This window comes from Microcaecilia unicolor, chromosome 1, assembly GCF_901765095.1.
Source record: "Microcaecilia unicolor chromosome 1, aMicUni1.1, whole genome shotgun sequence".
Classification (NCBI taxonomy): Eukaryota; Metazoa; Chordata; class Amphibia; order Gymnophiona; family Siphonopidae; genus Microcaecilia; species Microcaecilia unicolor.
The window spans coordinates 433,667,623-433,687,329 of record NC_044031.1 but is presented as its reverse complement, the minus strand read 5'-3'; the positions used below and the strand labels follow the sequence as shown (position 1 = coordinate 433,687,329).

General features: G+C 44.4%; 1 protein-coding gene across 1 annotated transcript in view; it reads right to left on the bottom strand.

The window, feature by feature from the left end:
• Nucleotides 1-11,208, bottom strand: part of CEP192 (centrosomal protein 192) — a 459,635-nt gene extending 448,427 nt beyond the window's left edge. The window contains 1 exon segment of the mRNA XM_030212468.1: nt 11,147-11,208. The gene's annotated coding sequence lies outside the window, so the exon portion shown is untranslated.
• Between the last annotated feature and the right edge of the window lie 8,499 nt (nt 11,209-19,707).

Sequence of the window (19,707 nt, the reverse complement as noted above, 5' to 3'; positions counted from 1 at the left end):
TTGGCCACCCTCTAGTTTTCAGGTACTACGGATGATTTTGACGATAGGTTACATATTACTAACAGGTAACCAATAGAAATAAAACAAAACATGGCACCTTTTTTTATTGGACTAACTTACTACATTTTTTTTTTATTAGCTTTCAAAGGTAGCCCTTCTTTGCTGCTGATCTGACGAAGGGCTACCTTCAAAAACTAATCAAAAAATGTATTAAGTTAGTCCAATAAAAAAAGGTGTCATCTTATTTTCTTTTCTATGTTTTATTTCTACTGATTACCTTTAAAAGTGGACTAACACGGCTACCACATCTCTCATATTACAAACAGCAAATCAGCAATTTCATGCTGGAGTTTTTGAGTACCCTTGGATGTATGCCAGCCAGTCCAGGTGATTTACTACTCTTTAATTTGTCAGTTTGGCTCAGTACATCTTCCAGGTTTACAGAGATTTTTCAGTTCCTCCGCATCATCACCCTCAAAAACTAATTCCGATACAGGCAGATCTCTTACATCTTCTTCTGTAAAAGACAGAAGGAAAGAACTCATTCATTTTCTCCGCTATGGCCTTGTCCTCCCTGAGCGTCCATTTTGCGCCTTCATGATCTTAACGGTCCCACGGATTCCTTTGCAGGCTTTCTGCTTCTGATGTTCCTGAAAAAAGGTTGTTACTTTTAGTTTTAGCCTCTGCAGCAAGGTTCTCTTCATATTCTCTTTTCGCCTTCTTTATTAATGTTTTGCATCTGATTTGCCAGTGCTTATGTTGCTTCTTATTTTCTTCATTTCGGTCGTTTTTTCCATTTTTTGAAGGATAATCTTTTGGCTATAATGGCCTCTTTTAAGTCACCTTTTAACCACGCTGGCTGACGTTTACTCTTTCCACCTTTGCAAATACATGGAATGCATCTGGACTGAGCTTCCAAGATAGTATTTTTGAATAACGTCCACGCCTGATTTAGTGTCCTAACCTTTGCAGCCGATCCCTTTTAGTTTCTTTTTGACCATTTTCCTCATTTTATTATAGTCACCCTTTCGAAAATTAAATGCAGCTACAGTAGATTTCCTTTGCGGGTTCATCCCAGATAGTAGCTCAAACTTGATCATGTTATGATCAGTTTCCCAGGGGACTGAACACTGGCACCTCTCGCACTATGCCCTTCATGCCACCAAGGACCAGATCCAAAATGGCTCCCCCTTTCGTCTGTTCCTGGACTAGGTGCTCTAAGAGAAGTCGTTTATTACATCTACAAATTTTATCTGGCACTCCCTGATGTAACATTTACCCAGTCAATATTGAGGTGATTGAAAACATCCATTATAGTGTTGCCCAATTTGCCAGCTTTGCTAACCTCTGTAAACAATTTTCATTCGTCTGTTCATTCTGTCCCAGCAGATGGTACCGGTAGTAAAGCCCTACAAGAATACTCCTTCCCTTCACACATGGAATTTCTATCCATAATGATTCCATGCAGCTATCCGTCATGTGGAATGTTTATATTATTTGACTCAATTCCCTCTTTAACATATAGCTCAACCCCCCCTCCAATTTGATCCTCTCTTTCACTGCGACACAATTTGTACCCTGTTAACAGAGTGTCCCATTGAATGTCCTCTTTCCCCCAAGTCTCTCAGATGCCTATTATTCCTAACTCATCATTTAGTGCTATATATTCTAACTTCCATCTTATTTTTTAGGCTTCTAGCATTTGTATACAGGCACTTCAAATTGTGTTTTTTTTCCTTTGATCTACAAGCTGCTTAGAAGTTGAAGGGGATAATATGCATCCTTTATCCTGCTCTCTCATTAAGCACACCTGGCTTACTTTCAGCATTGTTTTAACCTCTCTACTGGTATTTCCTAAATGTCCTGTTTCAATAGTATCCTTCAAGGATACTCCACAGCGAACCATGCGCCCCAGGACGACGGTCAGCTTTCTCCACCCCACCATTCTAGTTTAAAAGCTGCTCAATCTCCTTTTTAAAAGTTAACGCCAGCAGCCTGGATCCATCCCAGTTAAAGTAGAGACAATCCTTTCGGAACAGTCAACCCTTTTCCCAGAATGTTGCCAAGTTCCTAACAAATCTAAATTCCTCATCCATGCACCATCGTCTCAACCACACATTGAGACTTCGGAGCTCTGCCTTCCTTTTGAGTCCTGCACATGGAACGGGGAGCATCTCTGAAAATGCTACCCTGGAGCATCTAGACTTCAGCTTAAGAGCCTAAATTTGGCTTCCAGAACCTCCCTCCTACATTTTTCTATGTCATTGGCACCCACACCTACCAAGACAGCCGGCTCCTTACCAGCACTATCTAAGCTCCTGTCTAGATGACGTGTGAGAGAGCAGTCAAGAGGAAACAGTCTTCAGGTCCCACTTCACTGGATTGGAAACAAACACTGAAAGCACTACGTGATACAGAACAACTGACTGATCGGCATAAGGACTGTTTTAACCACAGTATGAGGAATGGACACACCTCGATTTTCTTTTTCTGAATGGAGAAGGTTTGTTTGAAATTTTGGCGTTTATTGAAGAAACAATGAACGCCATTGGACTACTTTGTTGGAGGGGATGGGGAAGGGGGAGGTGTTCAGAGTTGGATTGAATTGTTTTCTGTTTTGCTATTGAACATGGTTAAGTTATTGGTCTGGCTTGTTTTGATCTACATAAAGATAATAAAAATAAAAATAAAAAAAACGAACAACTCAAACATGCAGAGGGAGTTGCGACCACTGTGTGGAACTATTTTCACTATTCAGATGTTCTGTATGTATTGTTTTGGTTAGAAAATTTAACATAGATATAAGAAACAGAGAGGAATACTCTGGAAAAAAGGAGGAAGGGGCGAGATATTAGAGACCTTTCAATATCTCCACGGCTGTAACGCACAGTAAGCAAGTCTCCTTCAATTGAAGGAATGCTCCACAAAGAGAAACATAGGTGAAAGGAGGACAACTCAGGACTAACCAGTGTTTTTGTGCCAGTACGCACCGGTACAGCGTACCGGCACCTTTTTTGTAGGTCCCCTTCACCTGCCTACCAGCTCCCTGCCGATGACCCTCTTCTCCTGCAACCCGGCACCGTGATGACCCAGCCTTTAAAAAAAAAATCTAAGAAGTGGCGGAGTGGTGCCTCGCATCTGCCTGTAAAAGAAGAAAAATCGCCTCGTCGGCCGGCCTTCCCTCGCTGTGTTCTGCCCTTGCAGAAATAGGAAATTACGTCAGAGGGCGGGACACAGCAAGGGAAGGCCGGCAGAAGAGGCAATTTTTCTTCTTTTACAGGCAGACGCGAGGCACCACTCCGCCACTTCGTAGATTTTTTTAAAGGCTGGGTCATCACGGTGCTGGGTGGCAGGAGAAGAGGGTCGTCGGCATGGAGCTGGTAGGCAGGTGGGACTGAGTGGCTCACCATGGCTGGAGGGAGGGGGAGCAGGGAAACGAGGATAGTCGCTGGACAAGGGTGGAGGGCAGGGGGGAAGAGAGAATCGCTGGACATGGGTGGATGGAGGGCAGGGGAGAGGACGGCTGCTAGACATGGGTGGATGGAGGAGAGGGAAGGGAGAAAGAAGAAATGCTGGACATGGATGGAGGCGAGGGAAGAGTGAGGAAGGAGATGAGATGAGGGAAAAGGAAGAGAGGAGAAAAACTGCACATGGATGTAGAAAATAGGCAGAAGCTGGATCCACTGGACAGTCAAGTCTGCGGAAGACCCAGCTTTTACTTACGGATGTAGAGCAAGAAATGAAGAAGAAAGGAGGAAAGTAAAGAAATAAATGGAAAGGAAGCCCTGGAAACTGAGTTAAGAGGACAGATAGCAACAGAATCAGATACTGAGCCAGCATGATCAGAAAAACAAAGTCACCAGACAACAAAGGTAGAAAAAAAATCATTTTAGTGTCTGGAATATGTCCAATTTGAGAATTTACATCTGCTGTCTTATTTTGCACTGGGTATACTGGAGCTGCTGTCAGAGTATCCATGCTGGAGAAGTCAAACATCTGGTCCAGTAGGTAAAGCTTCACCATGGCTTTATTACCCTCCCCTCCAAGAATATCATCCTCCACAGGGTCATATGGATAGGATCCTGAAGGGGTTGTGCAACCCTTCTACAACAACATCCCCATCTCATGCCTCATCAGCTTCTAACTCTGAAATCTGTAGAGAAGCTCCTCCTGGCAGAACAGGCAGAATCATTCCCCCTCCAAGAGGGTACAGTTCCCCTTGCTCTGCAGATTAATTCTCACAAGATCCTCATCTTCCTCTAGTGAAGAGGCCAGGATGGGTTCTCAGGCTTTCTTCTTGAATCAAGAGACCATGAGGTGCTTGGATACCTGTGATGAAGGATTGCACCCTCTCTCACCACAGTGCTGTCTGCACACTGGATTGACACAGCTGCAAATAAGCTAAAGAAGGCTGGCAGCACCAGCTAGAAACAGCTAATGAGTTCTCAAACTATTGCTCTAGAAGGTATGACTGATGCTGAAGCAATGTTGTCGTCGTCCCCCAAGTACCCCTGCCCAAATAGTGCCACTCCTCCCTGAACCATAGCATTAACGTTCTCCACATTGGTTAGACCCTGTGACTGCTGTTCCTGCCAGTAGGAAAACTGAAGGCAAGGACAGAGTCACTGGCTCAAGTGATGTTGGATGTCTCCTGAGGTCAGAAGCTTAATCACCATCCTCCCAAAATGAGCTGGGCTGCATCTTCATTACTAACAGTGGTGGGAACACATCATGCTTCTCAAGTGGCAGTTCCCATCAATGCTCCAATGTCTGCCACCTGACATTACTCCTCCAATGAACCATCAAAAAGAGAAAATCAAATGTGAAACAGGATTCCCCCTTAGGCAGATAATTTGCCTAAGTGGCGCCCCTGTAGAGATGCTGACAACTGCTGCCTGCCTTCTTTCCAGTTAAAACATCCACTATTTTGACAGAAATAAAACAGTTAGATAAGGGCTAGACGACCTGGAGAGGTGGTTAAGAAGGGAAAAAAGGGCCCCCAATTACTGATCCCAGTGGGGTCCCTGCATAGCATCCCTGCTTACCAAGACCTCTGTCCAAGACATGAGCTCGGAACTCAGGACTTCACCCCCAACTTAATTGGGTCAAATATCTGCAGACTGAACCATAAGAGCCACCAGTAGCACAGGGAGCTCAACCTTCAGGCCAGATCTTAATCTGCGCATGAGCAGTCCACACTGCAACCAACACCTGAAGCAGAGAACAAGCGACAAGTTTGAGGGCTGCATCACTTCATATAAATGAAATCACTGAAGCTTGGTGTTGTCTGCCTCCATTTGCTGGTTGTGCAGCACAATCCACTCAACTGGGCTAATCTAGCAGAATGACAAAGGTTGTTTTTTTTTTACCTCTTTGCCCTCCCTTTCCCTGGGGTTCATAATACACATTGCTCACTTCCATACTTGATTAGATGTGGTCAATATTGCCAATATGTGGAATTTTTAAAAATTCTGTAAAAATAGAATGGCACTTACAAATCATCCTTAAAGCCCACAGCACACTTTCCTTTGAAATCACAAGCAGAAAGACTTTTGATAGAAGATTCCAACATTAGTGAAAATCTTGCATCTCCTAGATATGCTGTCTGAACATTAGGAAGTCTGCAAGAAAAAAAGCATCAGAAGAAAAGTAATTGAGAGGACTTACAAAACACATCTGCATTCATATCAGTGTACAATTTGCTCAAAGATATCTAATTCACCCAATATTTCACCATCACATATAAAGGAAAAGGGAACATATGAATACCAAAGCTCACAGATTAACATTAAACCAGGAAAAACTGAGCTTTATTACAAGAAACTGATGAACTTAATGTTTTATATAAGAGATTGGAAGAGATTTGCAATTTAAATTGTGCCCTAAAGTAGTAGCTCAAGTTAAGGTACATTCAGGTATTAATAGGTATTAACCTGTCCCTAGAGAGTTTAACTGAAGCAATGAAGGATTAAGTGGTTTGCCCAAGATCGCAGAGTATTCTCAACCCACTACTCTGATTAGGCTTCTCCTTGTGCAGGATGTAAAATATGTGATCCCTGCCCTTCTTTGAGTCAGCTGCATTCAAAGCTGGAGTTGCCTCTGCTTGATGTAAATAACAGGCCTAGCCCCAAGGACCTTCACAACGTATACAACTTCTATCCCACACAACTGCGCCCTATACAGAGGGTAATGGTACAACAAATAAATCAGAAGTCTGAATGTTTAGTATTTTCCCCCTCAACACTTGTTCTAGACTTAATGAAATCAGATCTGGGGAAATATCAAGGCCCACAATTTACTCATGACCCTAACATAGTGAGGTTCTTACCTGTAGCAGATATTCTCAGAGGACAGCAGGACAATTCTCACATATGGGTGACATCACCAACAGAGCCCCACTACAGCTGCTGTCCGATGTTCTGTCATTTCTACAAGCCTTTGTAAGGCCCCCACTGTGCTGCTTGAGTTGAATGAAGCAACAGCTGAATAAAGAAAGTATTAAGAATGCAACTCCTAGGGGAGGTGGGCAAGTATATGAAAATCCTTGTCCTGCTTGTCCTTGGAGAAAGCTAAGTTACGGATTCCCATGTGCAAGACGACTAGCTTGAAGGATCACTGAAAACAAGTTACAGACAATAGGGACTTGCAAAGGCAAGGCCAACAAGAACCCAATAACACCAACAGCGAGCCCTATTGTGAAGGTACAGCCTGAAACAGAAAAGAACGAAGGGAGTGTAGAGTTGGTTTCTAGACTCCAAACTAACTCTGCAGAACTGTCTGACTAAACTGGTTATCATGCCAAGTACTCTGCTCAAGACAGTAGCAAGATGTGAATATGTAAGTTGAAGACCATGTTGCAGAACTGCAAATCTCCTCAATGGAGACTGATCTCATGGGCTACCAATGCTGCCATAGTTTTGACACTGTGAGCCATGACATGACCCTGAAAAATCGGCCCAGTCTGGGTATAAAAGTGAAGGAGATTCAATCCACTAACCAACTGGACAAACAGTTTACTGATGGCTGCCCCCATCCTGTTTGAGTCAAAGGAAAAAGCTGAGTGAACTTCAGTCCACTCCCAGATAAAAGACTTAAGGCTCCTTTGCAATCCAAAAGGTGTGCACCAGGTTTCACCAGGATGGGCAAAAGGTTTTGTGAAAAATATTGGAAGAATTGTTGCCTGGTTAAGATGGAACTCTGATAAGTTCAGGAATGAGCTTTACATTTCATGGAAGGTGGATCCACTACTAGGGCCTGCAGCTCAATGACTCACCCAAGTGACCATCACCAAAAACAAGTCCTTCCAGGACAGGTCCTTCAGGTGACATGAGTCAAGTGGCTCAAAAGGAGCTTTCATCAGCTGAGTAACAATGACGTTCAGATCCCATGACAATGGGAGGTTTGATGGGGGGGAGGGCCTTGTCTAAGGCAAACCTCTCACAAAGTACACAGCTAGTGGCTGCACACAGAGAGGGGCTTACCTTTCTATACAGTGATAAGCACTAATGGCAATGAGGTGAACCTTAACAGAGTTGGCTTTTACACCATACTTGAGAGAAGTAACATAACATAGTAACGTAGTAGATAAAGAAGGTACTCGAGCAGTTTTTGTGTAGGACAAGAGAGGATCTAAGGTTCTGCCCTCACACCAGATAGCAGACCTCCATTTATAAGTATAGCACATTTTTGTGGTATCTTTCCTGGAAGCCAGCAAGATTCTATAAACAGCCTCAACATTCAAGCCATTAGGGCCAGGGACCGGAGGCTGGGATGCAGAAGAGACCACTTGTTCTGCATGAGGGTCAGAAAACACTCCCATCCCCCCAGTTCTTCAGAGGACAACTCCAGAAGGAGGAACCAGATCTGCCCTGGCCAAGAAATGCTACAAGGATCAGGGCTCCCTGGTCCTGCTCTAGTTTCAGCAGAGTCATCCCTGTTAGAGAGAGACTGAGAGGATACACATACAGAAGGACCCCCCCCCCACCCAGTCAAGGAGAAAAAGATATCCAATGCTAGCCTGCATGTGATCTGAGTCTGGAGCAGTACTGATGGACTTTGTTGTTGAGATGAGTGGCAAAGAGATCCACCAAGAGTACTCTCAGAAGAACCAGCAGACAACATCTATACTAAGAGGCTACTCGTGCTGTTGTATGACCCTGCTCAGTCTGTCCGCTAGACAGTTCCCTTTCCCTGTCAAGTATTTAGATTTGACTACCACATATCATCTGCCTCTTGACCCAAATAGTACATGGAAACCTGACTGGCTGTTGAACAGTCTGTGAAAGCCTTTAGAAGCATTCCAAGTCACCCAGCTCCAAGAGACTGATGTGAAGTTGGATCTTCTGAACAGACCAGTGCCCCTAGGTGTGAAGCCCACCTACACGAGCACCCCATCCCAAACTGGATGCATCAGTGGTCAGTATCTTCTAGAGGAGAAATTTGGAATGGAAATCCTAGAGTCAAATTGGTTTCAATCGTCCACCATACAACCGACTCAACTATGGGGTGACCAAAATGACATCCACAAGATTCCCCATAGCCCAACACCGATGGGCACCTTGTAAGTGCAGGAGAGCCTTTGGTGCGACATGCACTTTGGAGATGTGGCCCAATAACTTCAATATCTGCAGAACTGTGACCTTCTGGCTATTCCAAATCTAAGTGGCAATGCAAATAAGCACATCTGCTCAGGACATAGACTTGAGCCTGAACAGTGTCTAGCAGGGCTCCAATGTACTCCAATTGCTGTACTGAGAACAGATGGGACTTGGGGTAATTGATGACACAGCCTAGTAGCTTAAGCATATGAATAGTTTTCTGCACTTACTCTTGAGCACCTTCCTTCTTCAGAGAAGGCACCACAATAAAGGGCAATTAAAACATCAAGTCAGTATTTCAGGGAGGGAGGTGTTTCCTGAGATGCAAATGTGCCACCAAGTCAAGCATAAGAGGCCTTGGACTTTCCAACATTATGGTTTACAGATATAACCACTACACAACATCTGTAATGTAATGGAACCAAACTGACCGTGGACTGCATTGTCCCAGGAGACAGAATGTTGTATTCTGTCTCAGCCATTACATCAGCTCAGTCACCAAAGAAATTTCCAGTGGTCCTTGGCTGGTGGAAGTTTTTGACAATGTCTGCAATGTCCTTACTGACTGCCCACACACACAGGCCTTAGCAGTGAAAGATGAAATTAGCAAAAGTCTGTATTTTAAAATTCAGGTTGCTAATGCTGGAAGGTGTCATGTATTACTATACAGCTTTGTAAACCGCCGTCATGCTCTCCAACGGCATAAGCACCACCTGGCCCCCAAGTCGTCCTGAAGGCTAGAAGACGAACAGCACCAAAAACAGGTCCAGGTGGGAAATTGGGCACACCATCTCCCATGTCATCCACCGCCCCGGAGGCGGAAGGAGGTAAAGGGCTCTCCAGCACAAAAGACTTGCATCCTTATCTACCACCATCCACTGTGGAGGCGCCAAGGCATCCCCTCTACAGGAAGGAATTGGAGGCACCAATTCATGCGCATCTGTGCTGAGAATAGCCACGGAAGATAGCGCCGACACTCCTGGGACACAGGAGACCACCTGCTAAGAAGCGAGAGCTGCAGATGTCACATATGAGTACTGCCCACAGCATTACCTCCAAAGTAGCTTCCACACAGAGCCCAAGATATGAACACACTGCCAGACACAAGGACTTGGCGCCCCAAGCAGACTGTGAACCCGAGTCTGAAGCTAGATCCTCCAGTCTTCGGTCAAGAAAAAAAAAATCGTACAGAGCTGTCTGGGGCAGGACGGGACGAGGTGGCTCATTTGAAGGGTGACCACCCAGTCTAAGGATTCCAACAGCGAGACCTGGGAAAATTAACACTCAGTACTAATCTAGAGCGGGGTGCACTCAGATGCCATCCTTGCAGAGAATGCCGCAACATTCCCAAACCTAGGAAAAGGTGCATGGAGCCGTAGCCATGCTGAAAGGCAAAGCCTGGAACTGAATACGAGAATCTGGAACAGCCAACCAGAGAAACCGCAGAAAATGGCACGTGCACCAGACACATCACAGCGGGAATCCCGTTTGAGAGAAAGCAATCCCTGGTGCCTACCTGTGCCTCTAGGCACCCGACAACACATGTCCCCTTGCTCAGAACAAGAGGGTCCTAAGGTGGACTCTGCCGCAAATACCGCACATCCTCCAATGGCAGAAAAAAATGTACTCACCAGGGACGCGCAGGCAGACTTCCTGCCAACAGCGGGACCTTCCAGGCATGCCTGCCACCAAACCAGCTCAGCAGGCTACACACACACACAAACTCCAAAGACACTGCCCCCAAGGCTCCTCTTAGCAACCTGCTGACCTGTTGCAGGTTGTAAATGAAAAATAACCCTTGGAGCCCTGCCCCCTAAGCTCTCCCTAGTCCCCTTTCCCAGGACCCCAACTCAACTGAGGGCTCAAGGAATATTGAGGGAGAGGCAATTCCTGCTTCTAAAATGGTGCCATAGTACCACTGTTAAGGTTTAGGCATTGGTGCACAGAACTTGTGTATTCCCTTCTTTGTTATCCTGACCTTTTAGATGAATATGTACATTCCTGTGCTGTACACAACCTAGGGCGACTGGATAGAGCAGTTTATAATAGTCTTAAATAAATAAATAGCTAATAGCAGTGCTTTGGAACCATTTTAGAAGTACAGCCCCGAAAGCAGGAGCAAAGCCTGGAACATGCCATCGTGACCCTGCAAAAACTAGCTTCACTTATGAACTATACCTTCAGGAGGCTTAGTTTCTTCCACCACCCTTCCACCAAACTAAAAAGAAGCCTACAAAGCCTTTTTTTTGCCATTAAATGAGCTGCTTTGCCTCACAGTATCTTATTTATGGCAAATTAAACTAACTTTCATACCAAGTGGACTTTGTAAATAAGATTACTACTGCAAAGTGGCTTTCTGAAGTCCAGATCACTCCACAGATCTGGTGTTCTGAGAGTTCATAAGCATTTTGTGCTATTTTCACATCAAGCACACATTTGTGAAGTCCTTACCATTTTAGTACATTAGGTCCTTTATTTTACATGTTTAATCAGAGTCACGCAAACTATAATGTAGTATGTCTTCAAAAAATGTACATACAATTCCTTACCTTGCATCATCAATAGTTCTCTCTTTGGCAACCGTAGAAGCAGCAACAGGCATGCCGAGGTTAGAGGAAATGGTGACATTTTCCAAAATTTCACTGTTATCACTAATAAGAGAGTCTACCAAGAAACTTGGAAATGTCTCATCTTCTATTTTCTGGAACTGCTCTGTCATACTGGAATGCTGTTTACAAACAAATGAAAAATCAGTGACTATGCCAATATATGTTATCAACACCCCCAAATACAAAACAATGTGTACTGAAAAAAATAAAAAAAAAAAAGCTTATAACCCACTTATGTTTACACCACCTTTCCCATAAAATTTAGTTATGTGTGTAAGGGAGCGACTGGTACAGCAGCAGGTATCCCTAAGAATGCAACCTCAGTGAGGGAGTGGTTTAGTCACCTTACAGCAGGTGGTGCTAAACCTGCCATGTTAGAGGCTGAGGCAGAGCCAGTTTAGTATAGGGATGTTAGCATGTCTGGCCAGGAGAGCGGGGCTGAACAGTGGAAAGGAAGTAAAATCCTTCTGGCAGAACAGGACAAAGAGACCCCGCCTCACCCATTGCCTGGAACAATCTTCCTCAACCCCTACGCCAAGCCCCCTCCCTACCCATTTTCAAATCTCTGCTTAAAACTCACCTCTTCAATGCTGCTTTCGGCACCTAACCTTTTGTGCAATACAGTATTCCCTATCAGACAGACTATACTTGTTTTTAATTTGTACACCTGTCTTTTAGATTGTAAGCTCCTTGAGCAGAGACTGTCCTTCCATGTTAAATTGTACAGCGCTGCGTAACCCTAGTAGCGCTTTAGAAATGTCAAGTAGTAGTAGTAGTGGAAGGAGAGAAGCTGACATGCAGTGTAGTCTCCCCTGCTTATGTGTAAGCTACTAGAACCTGGATAAGGTAGGCTAAGCTTTAACTTACTAGGAATGCTGTCCTTGTGGTCTGGCTGGAGTCAGACCTGTGTTGTGTAACCCTGCAAAGTGGCTGTGTACAGTGTGGGCTTCAGGCCTGTCAGATGCAGGCCTGTGGGAACTTTGCCTCTGAAACCAGGGATACCTTATTCTTTACTTTATTGTACCTGTGAGGTAACAGGGTTCAGTATTTGTTTAATAAAAGGAGTTGTGTATTTCATCAAGGCCTCCTGCTTCAACCCTGCTCACACTACCACAATGTTCAACTAAGCAGCTCGGTATGCACAACATAGAAACATAGAAAAATGAAAGCAGATAAAGACATACGGCCTAGCCACTCAGCCCATCCATGCCATCTACCTATCCCTTTCACGCCCTTAGAGATCCTATGTGCTTGTCCCAAGCTTTCTTAATTCAGATACTATTTTCATATCCACCACTTCTATCAGGAGGCCGTTCCATGAATTCACTTTTTCCATTTAGTAGTATTTCCTCAGGTTACTTCCGAGTCTGTCCCCTTTCAAACTATGCCCCCTCATTCCAGAGCTTCCTTTCTATCAAAAGAATCGCCTCCAGTTCATTTATGCCACTTAAGTATTTAAAAGTCTAAACACTGATGGGGAAAGGGAAATGGGACTTCATATACCGCCTTTCTGAGGTTTTGCAACTACATTCAAAGTGGTTTACATATATTCAGGTACTTATTTTGGCTGCCCCCTATCCCTGTTTGGATCAAAACACAAAAAGCTGGGTGGACCGCCTATGGACTTTAGTCCACTCAAGATAGAAGCCTAAGGCTCACTTGCAGTCAAGATGTGCAGTGTGTTTTGCCAAGATAGGCATATGGTTTCGGGGAAAAATGTTGGAAAGACAATTGACTGAAAAGATGGAACACTGGCACCACCTTGGGAAGGAACTTGCATGTAGAGAACTACTCTAATGACAAAACTTTGTGTAAGGTAGATCCACTACTAGGACCTGAAGCTCACTGACCCTAGAAGCTGAAGTAAATGTCAACAAAACAAGACCTTCCAGGTACTTCAGAGGGCAAAAGTCAAGCAACTCAAAGGAAGCTTTTATCAGCTGGGTGAGGACAACACTGAGTCCCATGAGACACAGTTGGAGGTTTGATGGGGAACTGTCAAAAACAAACAACTAGAGACTGTACAGATATGGGCTTACCCTCTACACTGTGATGCACCGATATGATATGACAGTTCTAAAGAATAGTTTCATATTAAATATGATCTTACATAAAGTATGCTCAACCATGTCTAGCTATGTAATATTGTTTACTGTATACTAAACAGTTCCACTGTAAGTTACTAATTAATGTTAACTAATCTTTTGATTAAAGAAAAGTTGAGCGCAAAATGGAAATACTGTTAAATGTCAACTGCTTAGAACTTGTTGGTAAAGCAGGTTTAAAATGCCAAATTAAATTAAACATGAACTTTTATGGAGCTGGATTTTAAACCACCCCTCACAGTTAGAAGATACTCGAGCAGTTTTGTGTAGGACAAGCAAAAAGATTTAGCACCTTCACCCCACACTAGATGGCAAACCTCTTCCATTTCAGAATATAGCACCTCTTGGTGGAATCTTTCCTAGAAAGCAACGGAGACCCTCTCAGGCAGCAGAAGGGATGCAAAAAGTCTACACTGAGTATCCAATCTGCGACGGTCAGAGATTGGTATGTAGAGAGCGCCTTCATTCTCGGTGATGTGGGTCAGGAAACACTCCAGTCTATGGTTCTTCAGAGGACAGAAAAAGAAGGAACCATATCTGTCGTAGCCAATATGACATAATGAGAATCACAGTGCCTCGGTCTTGCTTGAGTTTCAAACCCTTCCAGACTAGAATGATGAGAGGCTACACATAAAGGCCCTTCCCCCAATCTAGGAAAAAAGGCATCTGACACTAGACTGCTGTTTTATCTGAGCCTCTTTGTTGAGGTGAGTGGCAACAAGATCCACTGAGGAAGTGCCCCACTCAAAAGATCTTCCGGACAATTCCCATGCTGAGAGACCAGTTGTGCAGCTGAATTACCCTGCTCAGCCTATCAGACTGTCGTCTTTGCCCATCAGCAGAGCCAACTCAAGAAGTTGTGGCACCCTGGACCATTTGTTTTTGCATCCCCCCCTCCACACCGTGCCCCACCTCCCACCAGTCAGACCCCATGCCCTGCCTCCTACCTTGGGGCCAATGTGGGGATATAAACAGCACAAATTCCACCCTCACCCCCCCTCAAATGTTCCACCATAGACTGTTTGATATAGGTTCTCTCATTAATAGTGATTTACCTTCTGTTGCAGTTTGGTGTGGATAGAAAGTGGATTTAGGAGTGGGTGGAGGGGTTTTAGGGTTTGAGGCAGTACAGGAGGGATTGGCACAAGCCTACAGGGAGGGGTTGGTGTGGAGGCGGGGTGGGGATGGATGATGGTGAAAGTCTCGTTCCCAATTCAGGTGGAACTTTATACTAAGGGGATGGGGAGGGGAAGTGTGCAGGAAGTGGTGTGGTCATTTGTCTCAGTGGAACTTGTTTTGTTCTTTATGGAAGGGGAACAATCTGCTGGGTGCACGTGAAGTTGAGCTCTGTAGATCAGCCTGGGCTGGCATGGTGGCACTAGATGGAGGGATGAGTGGCTGGGACACCCTCCTCTGTGTCCCTTGGCGTGGAGTGGGGATATAAGGCCTTTACTAGCTCAGTTGATTCAGTCGATAGACACTCAGTTCTACATCTATATGGACCTATTATATTCAATATCTACCTGAAGCCACTAGCTCAACAGATTTGGTCGATGGACACTCAGTTCTACATCTATGTGGACCTATTATATTCAATATCTACCTGAAGCCACTAGCTCAACAGATTTGGTTGATGGACACTCAGTTCTACATCTATGTGGACCTATTATATTCAATATCTACCTGAAGCCACTAGCTCAACAGATTTGGTTGATGGACACTCAGTTCTACATCTATGTGGACCTATTATATTCAATATCTACCTGAAGCCACTAGCTCAACAGATTTGGTTGATGGACACTCAGTTCTACATCTATGTGGACCTATTATATTCAATATCTACCTGAAGCCACTAGCTCAACAGATTTGGTCGATGGACACTCAGTTCTACATCTACTCATACCTATTTTGCCTGACTTACCCACAACCCTGAATATCTGTCTAACATCAATTCAAGAATGAGCCAAAAACAAACTGTACCTGAACCCAAGTAAAGCCGAGCTTCTATGGGTCCACAGGTAGGTACATATCAGACATCAAAATCTCTTTTGGGAAATACAAACTATCCCTCAAGTCAGGAACATTGGAATACAGTAAGATTACTCTGATCCCCTAAATCCAAGCAATCTTCAAAAGCTGCTTCTATCATAGAGAGAGGTCTGATCAGAAGAAAAGAGGTTTTAATGCCCCTGTATAAGTCATTGGTGAGGCCCCATCTGGAGTATTGTGTTCAGTTTTGGAGGCCATATCTTGCTAAGGATGTAAAAAGAATTGAAGCGATGCAAAGAAAAGCTACGAGAATGGTATGGGATTTGCGTTACAAGACGTATGAGGAGAGACTTGCGGACATGAACATGTATACCCTGGAGGAAAGGAGAAACAGGAGTGATATAATACAGACATTCAAATATTTGAAAGGTATTAATCCGCAAACGAACCTTTTCCGGAGATGGGAAGGCGGTAGAACGAGAGGACATGAAACGAGATTGAAGGGGGTACACTCAGGAAAAATGTCAGGAAGTATTTTTTCACGGAGAGAGTGGTGGATACTTGGAATGCCCTCCAGCGGGAGGTGGTGGAGATAAAAACGGTAACGGAATTAAAACATGCGTGGGATAAACATAAAGGAATCTTGTTCAGAAGGAATGGATCCTCAGAAGCTTAGCCAAGATTAGGTGGCAGAGCCGGGGGGAGGCGGGACTAGTGCTGGGCAAGACTTCTACAGTCTGTGTCCTGAAAATGGCAAATACAAATCAAGGTAAGGTATACACAAAAAGTAGCACATATGAGTTTATCTTGTTGGGCAGACTGGATGGACCGTGCAGGTCTTTTTCTGCCGTCATCTACTATGTTACTATTTGCAACAACTACACCGCCTCTCTCCTTACATTGAGAAGGCAAGTTTTGTCTCACTACTGAACACCCTGATAACATCAAAACTGGATTACTGTAACGCATTCTACACTGATCTGAGTGCAAAGAGTCTGCACCAGCTCCGATTCAGAAAGCTGCAGCAAGGCTAATAAAATGTTGAAAGCAATTTGACCACATCACACCATTTTTGCAAACACTGTCTACCAGTACAATACAGGGCTAAGTTTAACTGTATGTCTGATCTTCAAGGCCCTTAAAGGAAATGGCCCAGAGTACTTGGAAGTGTGTAAAAGGAGATACTGTTCTTCAGGGACCACAAGGTCCTCCCAAAGAGTTTCCCTAAGCACCTCTCCAAAGGGCAACACACAATGCAATACCCACCAGTGAGCCTTCTCCAGAGTAGTCCTAAAGCTCTGGAATGCACTCTCTGAAAGGCTTCACTTAACACAAGACTCTCTCTACTTCAGGAAACAGGTGAAAGCTTGGCTCTTCAACCAGGCCTTCGATGGAAGTAATAATTAACTTGCTAGTCACACATACAAGAAGCAAGAGCGCCACACATACTACAGGACAAGTTTATCCACTCCTATTGTAGCTAAGGTAATATTCAAGTACCATTCTGACCTCATGTGTGACTTGCTGTAAGCCCCCTTTATTTCTTATTCTTGTTACTCTATATGTAACATCTTTCCTTATACCAGGTTTGTCCAATCAGTCCTCAAGAGCCACAATCCAGTCGGGTTTTCAGGATTTCCAACATACACGAGGTCTATTTGCATTTACTGCCTCCATTGTATGTAAAAAAGTCTCATGCATATTCTTTGGGGACTTAGTGAGGGCCGAGGTTGGACACGCCTGGCTTACACCCTATGCCAATGGTTCCCAAACCTGATCCTAGAGGCACCCCAGCCAGTCAGGTTTTCAGGATAGCCACAATGAATATTCATGAGATAGATTTGCATGAGGTGGAAGCAGGGCATGCAGATCTCTCATGAATATGAACTGTGACTAGCTGGAAAACCCAACTGGCTGGGGTGCCTTCAGGACCAGGTTTGGGAACCACTGCTCTGTGCTATTAAAATGTTTTATTGTACTGACATTGTAATGTAGCTTATATTTGAATATTTACACTACTGTAATTATGGTTCAACATTTTTATTGATGACAATTCAAAACAAAGAAACCACATTCAACAAAATGAGTAACAGATAGTCAAATATGAAATTGTACTCAGTAATAACAACATGGTACCGTCCGTCATCAAACTTTTAACACTTTATCCCCACCCTTCTATTTTTTTTTTAAGCTATATACGTTCAGCATTGTTATTGATGACATAATTATTCACTTAACACTAGAAAAATACAGAAATCTAGACTTATAAATGCTTTCTTCAGTTTCAAATTTTCTATCATCATCAAGTTCTTCCCCCCCCCTTTTATATCCTCCATCCCCTCCCCCCGTCCCACCCCTCTTTAGCCATAACAGTCTTGGTTACAACAAGGAAGGAAATTCCAACCAATCCAGTACAAACAAGTTTAAATCTAGAATATAACAAATCCCCTTCCAGCCTGAATGCCCCCCTTCCCTCCCCAAGTTTACTTATTTAACTAACGTGGGAGCTGTTTGGATGTATGCTGTGTAACCTATGTATCTTCGGAACTACAGACTGACCGATTCAGACCATCCAATTTTGTGCCTCTATTGTCCAGCTGTATTTTGGAGGTCACCTATATCCTTCTCCCTCACCTTATATCTTCTTCTCCACTCTCCTTCATCCCAATCCTTTTAGGATGCTCCAATTCCAGCTCTCCCAAATCCCTCCTTCGCAGCTCCATCTTAGGTATGACAGCCTGTTGAGATGTTTAAAGAGGGTCTGAGGGCTATCCCTTGTAGCTGCTTATCCTCCTCCCCTCCCTCCCTCCTTTTTTGTGTGTGTGTTGGGGTTTTATATGTAAGAGAGATTGGTGTTAAGACATGACGACTTGGGGGAGGGGCTTATTGCTTATGTTAGACTTTCCTTGCTGCACACCTCAAGTGAATTCCTTCAAAAAGGCAATAAATCAATCCTAATAACTGTGATCATTTTATTTAAAGCCATGTAGCATAGTAAGCATTATATATAAATTCATCTCTCTCTCACTCTCTGATCATAAATACAGCCCAGCACACACAAACTTCAACATCCTATATAATAATTCTCACCTCCAACGTTCTATTTGTCTTGCTGGCTAAGACCGTGGCTCCTTGGTCTGCTAGGCTCCGTAGCTCAGGCTGAAATCAGAGCCGGAGGAGAAGGGGCGAAAGGGGCAGGGCACAGGGGCAGAGCTTCGACAAACAGAACCGTTGAGGGGCCTGGAACTGGAAGGGAGGGACGACGAACCTGGAACTGGGAGGGAGGGACGAGAGAAAGTGCAACCGAGACAGAGGGACCGAGCGAGGGCGGTAACGGGACAGCCAGAGCGCGCAGAGATGGCGGAGGCATTCCAAAAAACTACTAACGCGGACCCATAACACTAAGGAGGGAGGGGACGCTCACTCACTTTAATGTCTGTTCCCTGACAAACCGTTCTTCAAACAACCCCAAAGCACTGCCCACCCCTGTGGAAAACGCAGGGGTGTCAGAAACTGCAAGGAAGGGGGGGACCTGCACCACGCACGGAATGGGTAGCGGACAGCCCCTCGGTCAGAACGGGAGAGGCCCTGCACTTCGGACGAAGGGGGGGTGGTTGGCCGGCCTACACCTCGAACAGAAGGAGAGATAGGGAAGGAACGGGTAATGGTAGTTGTAGCCACACGCAGACATACTCTGTCACAATGTAACTCACTGTCACACACACACACATTTGTACAGTATTTAAAACACACACTACATCTCTCAGACACTTCCTCTATCACACACAGAAACACTAACATACACACACTGTCTCAAATGTACACAATACAAGGAAACACACACACACAGACATACACTGTAGGGAGCCTGCACATCGGAAAGAAGGGGGGCACCTGGACCCTGAAACTGGGAGGGAGGGAGGGGAAACGACCCTGGAATGGGGAGGGAGGACCCTGGCACACACACCCGCACCCAGTCACACTCTCTGTCACACACACTCGCAAATTCACTCTCTGTCTCTCACACAGTCACTCTCACACACACTCCAAGGAAAACCTTGCTAGCGCCCATTTCATTTGTCTCAGAAACGGGCCTTTTTAACTAGTTTTAAAATAATAAAGATTGCCACTTTAATTGACTTGGATATGTACAAATAAAATAAAACATCTGTGAAGGCGTATCAATTTTCATGAATAAAACAAACAAATCACAAGGGGGGAAAAAATAAACACAAAGAATTACAGCTCTGCAAATGGACATTTCTCAAAGATTATTAGTCCCTTAACCACTTTGAACTGACACAAAAGGTTCGCTATCAGATATAGGGCCTTTGATATGCATAGAGTTGTCTCATCACATCTGTCCAGCCCTATACCCTCTTCACAGAGCTAATACATACTACTACT